The 9,069-nt window shown below is 33.9% G+C and overlaps 2 long non-coding RNA genes across 4 annotated transcripts; both read left to right on the top strand.

Moving 5' to 3' along the window:
* Positions 1–674: 674 nt before the first annotated feature.
* LOC112754881 (uncharacterized) lies at positions 675–2,852 on the top strand. 3 transcript variants are annotated; one of them, XR_003178813.3, is made up of 5 exons: positions 675–1,453; positions 1,586–1,928; positions 2,048–2,088; positions 2,189–2,305; positions 2,405–2,852. It is a non-coding gene; the product is annotated as an uncharacterized lncRNA (long non-coding RNA). The 3 variants fall into 3 exon arrangements; XR_003178811.2 differs by having other exon boundaries at positions 690–1,453; positions 1,596–1,928; XR_003178812.3 differs by having other exon boundaries at positions 690–1,453; positions 1,539–1,928.
* Positions 2,853–6,180: 3,328 nt separating this feature from the next.
* Positions 6,181–8,472, top strand: LOC112754879 (uncharacterized). Its single transcript, XR_003178797.3, has 3 exons — positions 6,181–6,609; positions 7,452–8,223; positions 8,302–8,472. It is a non-coding gene; the product is annotated as an uncharacterized lncRNA (long non-coding RNA).
* Positions 8,473–9,069: the final 597 nt, after the last annotated feature.

Below are 9,069 nucleotides of genomic sequence, written 5' to 3'. Positions count from 1 at the left end.
AATATAATAAAATAAAATTTTGGCATAAAAAAAACTTTAGTAAAATTCAAGAATAAAGGTGTAAAAATAACAAAATAACAAAACAAGAATGACAAATCAGTGATAAAATAGTAAATTAAGCTAAAAAGGGCTAAAATCATAATTAAGAAAAGTATTTTAAGATAAAATAGTAAATCTAGAGACATAAGGAGAAAATTAGTAATTTTGATAAAAGATAAGACTAAAGATAATTAATTATGAAACTAGGGATAAAATAGTCATTAGAAAAAAAGTAGACAATAATTATGTAAAACAAGGATAAAATGATCATTTTAGTAAAAATCTAACGTTAAAATAATAAAAATAAAAATAAAAATAGAAAATTAAGGGTAAAATGATAATTTACAAAAGCATATAAGGCTAAAATAAGGAAATCAAAGAAAAGAAAATTTAAAAGTCTCAAGAAAAAAGAAAAAAAATATAAAAAGAGATAAGACGGTAATTACCAAAAAGACTAAGGACAAAAAAAAGAGTCCCTTGGAAAACAAAGAGAACTTCATTAACTTTATAGGAACTTTCTACGGTGGGGAAAGTATTTTCTTGTCCTTGATGGATCAGGTAATAAAATAAATTAATAAAAAATATTGGGACCGGTTCACAAATAATAAAAAGTTCACAAATAAACTTACATTAATATGTGGGGTAAATTTGAATGTATGGGTAAATTGGATTGGGGTCGAGAATAGAGAATTTTAATCCAGGCAGAGCTTTAATGGCCCTCCCAAAAATCGTCCACCAAGAAAGTCTCCGGCAACAAACGGCTGTTTCCGGTGAATTCCATCACCAAAGATTTGAAACGATCGAATTCAGAGATTGAAACTTGATGAAGTCCTGCTAGCAGGTTCTACATAAGATCATGAAGAAATGATTGATCTCCATGTTCCCATCAACCCTAATCCTAATCAAGAAAGGATTCATCTGATTCCCATTAATCAGCTCAATCCCCTGATCCCACTCTCAATACTCCTCTTTCTTCATCAAAAACCCTAATATTCGCATAATCAATTATGATCATCAACTCTTCTCCCTTCATGAACTCCATCCTTGTCCTTCAGAACCTTCGCGTATTCAGTCCTGGCTTGAATCCTTTTAATCCCTGTTGCGTCGCTCATCACTCTCGCTAATTTCCCCCTTTATACGTCTATTACTCTTGTCTGTTCCCTGCTGTTTCCTGCGAAAACAAAGAATAGTCGTTTTGGGGATTTGTATTTTAGGGTTTTTTTTTATTGGATCGTCGTTTTTATTTTGGGGGTGTCGTTTTTGGGTGTTGGAGTGAGAAGAGATGCTGGAGGCGCAGCCAGTGTTGTTCAGGAGAATCCCGTTGAGGAGGCGCATGCTGAAGCCTAGCGTTGGTACAGAAGATAGAGGTTGGACTTCTCTTCATGTTTGCGCCCGCAAAGGTGATCTCAAACTGGTGAGTTTCTTCAGTTTCATCAATCCCTCTTTTATGTTGTTGTTGCATAATTTCTATCACGTGAGACTCTATTTTCGGTGCCTAGGAAAAATATAGAGAGGCTTCACGATGAGATGCTGAGATACTTCAAAGTTGTTTGTAGGGAGAAGGACCCCAATAAGGCAAAGGACCTGAGGCAAAGGACCCCAATAAGAGGGAGATGAGCCTTGAGGAGAAACACAAGTTGGGTATTGGGTTGCAGAGTTTTCCTCCTGAGAAAATGGAGCAGGTGATACAGATCATAAGGAAGAGGAATGGGAATCTGAAGCAGGACGAGGATGATATTGAGCTTGATATTGAGGCTGTTGACACTGAAACCCTTTGAGAACTTGATCGATTATTGACCAATTGGAAGAAGATGATGAGCAAAATTAAGCGGCAGGCACTACTTGTCAACTTGAACAACAACAATGCAGCATCCAATAAATCCAATGGGGTAAAAGCCCTCTCATTTTTTGTGCATTTATCTGTTGAATGAGTTGGACTTATTTTATATAGCATCGTACTTATTTTCTTACCATATATACTAATTTGTTACTGTGATCAAATGGACAGGAATTGACTCCAGCAGTTCAAGTAGTGATTCTTCTCTAGTGGTACTAAATTTGCTTCTAGCTGTTATTTGGTTTGTTCTTGAGACAATTTGTTAGCAGAGAAACTTAAAATTTACTCTTATTTTAATTTTTGCAAATTCAGATTCAGCGAGTTGCTCAAGGAGTGATTCTGAAGCATGGCCAATGTGTGGTGTTCTGCTGAAGAAAATGATTTGCTTCACGGCTTCTTTTGAGTGTGCAGCTTCAATTCATGGACTAGGTGTGTGCTTTTGATTCTCTTTATATCTCCTTCGCTGCAATGCTTTAATTTTTTGCAGATGGAATGATGGCTAAATTTGTGATTGCATTGTTATTTCAGGTAGTGTTGCTGTGAACATGGTTTGCTGTTTCATATTGGATGGATTTTTGGTGGCAGCACAACTGCTAGAAGTGGTTTGTGGTGTGCATTATTTTGTAAAAATGATTTCTAATACTGAAGAGCTAATCAAAACAATGGTAGGCCATAAATTAGAGTGCAATGTGGTGAAAATCTTAGTTTAGTTCCGTTAGATTAGTTAGAAATTAGTCACCAAAAAAAAAAGATTAGTTAGAAATTAGGATAATAGATTAGGGAGGATCAATGTGTTTGAGTTCACCTTGTACACATTACTGCTACAGTAAATAGAATTATCCTCGATGGAGATGGCCTTTAATCAAAATGATATGTATCTTACTTGTTGGGATCGACAATTGATCAGATTAGAGATTTAAATTTTGTATGTACCACAGACTTTAATGATTCATTATATAATCACCTATTCTTTCAAGGGAGGTGTAAAAAGATGGACTAGAAAGAAAGGGTCATTTGGTGTTGAAAATGGATTTTCGAATGCTCTGGTAGCTGCTTTGGCGGTGGACACTGTTGGGTGTTGAATGAGACGACCAATATTAAAAATAGGGAAAACTTTTTATAAAATAAAATTGATAATTTTCAAAACTAATAAACGTTATTATTAGTATTACTAAGTACTAACATTGTTGGAATATGCTAACTTAAGCAACTTGGACATAGAAAATTACCTATTTTTCATTAAAATAATAATAATAATAATGTAAAATAAGATTTTTTTAAAATATTATAATTAATAATTATTATTATTATTATTATTATTATTATTATTATTATTATTATTATTATTATTATTATTATTATTATTATTACATACACCAAGTTTCAAATTAATTCAACTCTTGAAATCACTTGGGATTTATTATAAAATTTTTTCCTTCTCCTTCAAACTTTTTAAAAAATAATTCATGTCATTGTAGAAGATGAAGTTGTGCAGGAAAATTTGGGTAACATAATACACATATGGAGTAATGTTTGGTCTTGAAAATATGCATTTTGATTTTTGAGTGGGTTGTCCATGGTCATTCGGGCTGCTTTTAGGGGGGGGGGGGTTTGGGTTTGTATTGCATTATTTTTTCGGTGGGTTGTGTGGGTGCGGGCCATGTGGTCAGATCCAAAAAAAAAAAAAACCACTCATCAATATAGCCTATCCCAAAAAAAAGTACATAAAACCGCCGGTCTGACCAAACCATCTGCTATACCAGTTCGTAAATACATTAAATCATGGGTCAAACTTAACAATACTAACAACTTCTTGCTTAGAGTAATCTGGACCCTCCATCAAGAATCTTTTTCCTTGGTGCTTCAAGCACCAGAAAATACTTTCCCCACCTAAGACATTCCCAACTTTATATACCAAAAGAATAATATGATGAATCTCCAAGATGTTTATGATTGCCTGACAGAGCGAAGAATTATTCCACTTGTCTAGTGCTGGATGATGTGGGGACGCCCACTTTATGATGATACAGTTCCTTAACTTGAGATGTATATAATGGTTTCAAACTTTGCGATGATTGCTAGTGTCTTGATTAACATGATTTCGACCATGATGACCATATACCTGACCGACTTAGTTGAGGGACCATATCCGGCCTTAGTCCTAGGTAACGTCAGGTGCAGGTAGTCAACCGATGCATGAGCTCATGGCCTATGCTAGGGCTAGATATGCATAATGCTTGTTTATTGCATATCCCTGTGATAGTGATTGTGTGTGATTGTGCTTCTGTTGTTTTCTCTGTTTCTTTTATTATTCTGTATCTGTTTGTCTGATCGTAAGAAAATCTGATTATTCCCTATGATGATTTGCTACGAGTAACACATTTATATGGGGAGCACCTCGAACCCGCCTGTACATACTACACGATTGAACTTTTGCGTATCCTCTGCTTAGTCTAGGCTTCAACTCCAACATGCTATATGGGTTTTTTCTGTCAAAGCTGCACCCTGGCGATGACCAGTTTCCATTCCCACCTCAGCCCCTGAATAAGGTGGACCTAGAGCCCAAAATACCTCCACCCTTTGAGCCGGAGTTTTCTCCTTGGGTCGATCCCGAGCCGAAACTTGAAATACCTGTAGACCCATAGCCTTATCCGCAGCATCTAGATCCTTTGGTTGTGCAGTTTGGACCCCTGGGAGAAGGCCTACCACCTATCATGGCTAGCGGATCATCTTCAGGTTCATTATCTGTATATTATCTATTTTTTATTTATATTCCGCCTTATTTATTTATATATGCTTTATATTCTGTGTTTAATTATTACAACGATAATGCAATTTACGGTGAATGATATGCGCGACAGGTTTAATATTACTTATATAATACAATGTCTATAGTCTTAGGGTTTGAACGAATAATAACTGTCTGGCTGTTAGCATTGGTCATGACGTCCTAAGTTGGTCATGACATGCTAAAAGTTGGGTCATTACATTGAAAGACTTGGAATATGATTCTCCAAGTAAGTGAGATTTGGTATACACTATATTTAGGGAGGATACCAAAATAGTTACTTTAAACACTCAAGGCAAAACACTTGAAATTGAGATTATTTCAAGTTATTAAAAAAGAAGTCTCTAAGTAGTAATCATATATCGTGAAGTGTAAATCGGGTGCTTAGTTGTTGTAGTGATTTATCAAGTACCCTTGAAGTTTGGTGGTATAGTAAAAATAGTTGTCACCTTGGTAAAAAGGATTGAGTGTAGGCAAAAAAGTTATGCTGAACCAGAAAATATCGCCATTTGATTTCTCTCAACTCTACTATCTCTTTTATGATTCATTGTCATTTAATTAATCAAGTGGTGTAAAAGGTATAGCTCTTTGCAACTTGTAAGTGCTTGGAAATTGATTCAAGTCCTTAGAAAAAGTAAGTACAAATCCATTTTGTTCATTTACTTCAATTCCTTTAACTCCCACAAAAAATTTACTAAAGTTTTTGGATACTTAATTCACCCCTCTTAAGTATCGAGTGGTTAGTGATTAACAGTCACCTCCACTTATTGCATTAATAGAAAAAAGGCATTTTGTTATGATTGGATAATTTTGTCGCATTTTAAAATATTTCAGAATAATTTTGTCGCATCAAACTTGAGTTTATTTTTGTCGACAATTTGATCATTTATGTGCACTTTTGTTAGTTTATTCCTTTTTATTTTATTTCCATTATTGAAGAGGGTAAGAGTAAACCACAAAAAATGTTGTTAAATTGTTATATAGTAATAAATGTACCTTCTAAATTTGTTAATGACAAAATATTTCGAAATATTTAAAATGCCACAAAACACTACACCAATTTAGTTGAATAACTACATTTAGTTTGTGACCCTTATTTTAAGAGCCACCATTATAAAAAATTGTGACACTTATCTCTATCATTTTTTTACCGTCAGAAACTTAAATGTTACAATAGTAAAATTATGAGTAGTGCTAGGGAGCCAATGGCCTAAGTGTACAATGTGTACAATGGGCTAAATCTTTGGTTTATGAATCAAATGAACATCACCTATACTATCCAGAATAACCATCCGGATACCAAGGATAATAAACATCTCATGTTATAAAAAGCTAATTTTGGGTTCACCAAGGTTTGAACCCTTGACCTTTCCGGATCTAGAATTCTTATACCATGTCCTGAAACCACTCATCCCAAAAACGTAATTTGACAAGACAATGTAACACTAATAATAATATCTCTAATACTTTCCAAACTTTCATATACTTTCTCTAAAATTATAGTCTGTCTCACTTTTTTTTTGTCATAAACTCACCTCTCCCGAGTCACCAACTCACTGGCACTGCTCCCTCTTCCCTCACCTTCATTCATTCTATTTTTTCTTCTATCCATTTCCCATAAATTTCGAATTCATCACTCCAGATTCAGCATCAAGGCGTCATTATGGAAACAATGTAGGAGAACGAGATCTTCGTGCTAGTAAATCGAATCGTGCAAAATTCTAATTTTCGATGGAAAACAACTACGTGAGACTGAACGCCAGTGGCGGAAACAACTTCCTCAAATCAATGTTGGTGGCGATCTGGAGAACGCGGCCACCGTAGACCAGGCTCCTGGCACAAGACGCCGCTTCCACAGTAGCAACCACCAACAACAGGGAGACTCCGTCACAGTCTCCGGTGCCATCAATTCCCGCTCTGATATCCACCACCGTGGCCGTAGAAGGTAGCAAAGTCCCCGAACAAATTGTTCTCCTTTTTCCTTCATTCCATTCAATCTCCTTCATTTCATTCTAAAATGTGGATTTTCTCTAGTTTTGTGATAATTCCTGTTTTGTGCTTTGTATCTTATTATATGTAGAATTATTTTGTTGGAAGCTTTAAATTCTGTTTGTTTTAAAATTCATTTTAATTGTACTAGTACATAACCTGTTCGATAAAATGTTTCAACTAGAATTATGGCTGTTTGATGCATTTCTAATAGAAGGACAGATAAGAGTGCAATTGATGCACTAATATGCAATTATATTGGTCCAATGTCAAGAGTTATATTGTTAATTAAGTGATTCTTGCAATCTTATGTAATGTGAACTTCTTTTTGAATAACATTTTTAAGTGTTGTAGTTTATTTTTTTCTTTTTTTGTGTGGTATTAATGCAGTTTATCTAAATTAATTAATTTAGTGATTAATTATAAGATGAGTATAAATCAATTAATTTGCAGGGAATTTGATATCACCTTTGTATATGTTTTCCAAAGCATGTTACCAATCACTCTTATTACTATTAATTAATTGTGCTCAATGCAATAATATTGCAGGAAGCATTTTCTCTCTCTGATTCTAAAATTCTTGAGGGAGTGATGCACTCTATTCTTTCACTTATTGGAAACTTCTTCACTTTTGAAAAAGAAAACCTACTAATTCTAGACTTGCATTTACCTGATTTGTTGGTTTTATTTATATCTCTTTGCATATGTATATTTTTATGAAAATTATTTGAGGCACTGGTATAATGAACCTCATTTGTTTGAATATAATTAACAATTATGTGTTTTTCGTTGTTTCAGCTTGTCAAGTGGCAGAACTTGATGTAATACAATATATATACACTAATTCTGTGGTGACCTTTGGTACTCTCTTCAACTTTGGTCATAAATTCTCTGTGACTGAGATATTCTCTTAGTGATACTGCTGAAGTGTTTCAAGTTTTGATTGAGATCAGATTTAATAATAATGTTTCTTGCACGGCTGCACCTAGTATTTCTACGGGCACTTTGAGTTCCATGTATAGTGAAATAATTGTTGTTCTATTCAACATTTAACTGTTTATATATAGCTGAAGGTCTGGCTTTTATTAATAGTGTATATTGGATGCATTTTGATGAAGTATTTTCTGACAAGCTAATTTAGCTTCTTTATTCTACAACTTCATCATTTCTTTAAAATGGTTGTGAATTTTACTTCAAACCTGGACTACTCTTGTCTAATACAGAAAAGATGCAATATTATGACAATTCAATCATTTTCTATGGTGAAATTTAAAAACTGATTCTATTATTCCTCTATTTATTCCTAACTCTAGCTAACTACCTTTCCCTTCAAAAGTTCCTCTATTACAAATCTATTAGACCTAAAGGCCACTTGCCATGCTTATTTGTCTTGTATACTAGCCCATATAAATAGTCCCTAACAAAATGCGAGGTAACTGGTTAAGCCTTCTCAAAGTCCTGATAGTTGGAAGCTGAGTGAGATTTTTGCAACTGGGATTGTCCTAGGAGGTTATCTGACTCTAATGACAATGATATTTTTTTGGGCAGCATATAAAATACACTTTTTTCTGTAAGCATCTTCCCTCTAGCTTAATCATTGTTTGTAGTGACATCAAATTATATGACAATGAAAATTACTGTGCTACAGAACCATTTTCATGTGAGACATCTCCACGGAGATCTTCATGGTCCACCTACTCATGAAGAGAGTAAAATTCTAGGAGCTGCTATATATCTTCAAGTCAGTATAATTAGTCAAGCCTTAATTTTTGTGACTCGCTCAAGGGGATGGTCCTATATAGAAAGGCCCGGTGTTTTTCTTATGATCGCTTTTGTTATAACTCAACTGGTACTTTTCATATTTTATCCCACTCAGTACAAAGCCTAAGAGTCAATTTGGTTTTTACTTTTATCTCTTATTTTTGTCTTCAATGTTTTATGTTTAGAATTTTGAAAAATAAATTAATAGTGTAATTCTATTTTTTATTTTCACATTTTTTTTACAAAATACTGAAAATAAAAGAGAGGAGATGACAATAAAAACCAAATATTGCCCTGATTTTATTTTTTATGTCAATGATCCTAATCACTTCTATATCCTCTGTAGATTGCAACTATTGTATCTGCCTTTCTCTCTTGGGAGCTAGCAGGAATCAAAGCCATAGGATGGAGTTGGATGGGAATCATCTGGGTTTACTCTATTATAACTTACTTATTTTTGGATCCTATAAAGTTTGCTGTTCGTTATGCATTAAGTGGAAGAGCTTGGAATTTGGTGGTAGCCAAACATGTAAGTACCAAACTTGCACCATCTTAGTGAATAAAATAAAAATAAATAAATAATCTCTGGTAAACCAATATTAGTGAATAAATAAAATAAATAAATAAATAAATAAATATGCATATATACTACATG

This window comes from Arachis hypogaea, chromosome 16 (assembly GCF_003086295.3).
Source record: "Arachis hypogaea cultivar Tifrunner chromosome 16, arahy.Tifrunner.gnm2.J5K5, whole genome shotgun sequence".
Lineage (NCBI taxonomy): Eukaryota > Viridiplantae > Streptophyta > Magnoliopsida > Fabales > Fabaceae > Arachis > Arachis hypogaea.
Note: the sequence above shows the minus strand (reverse complement) of the source record. Positions and strands in the feature narration are given on the sequence as shown.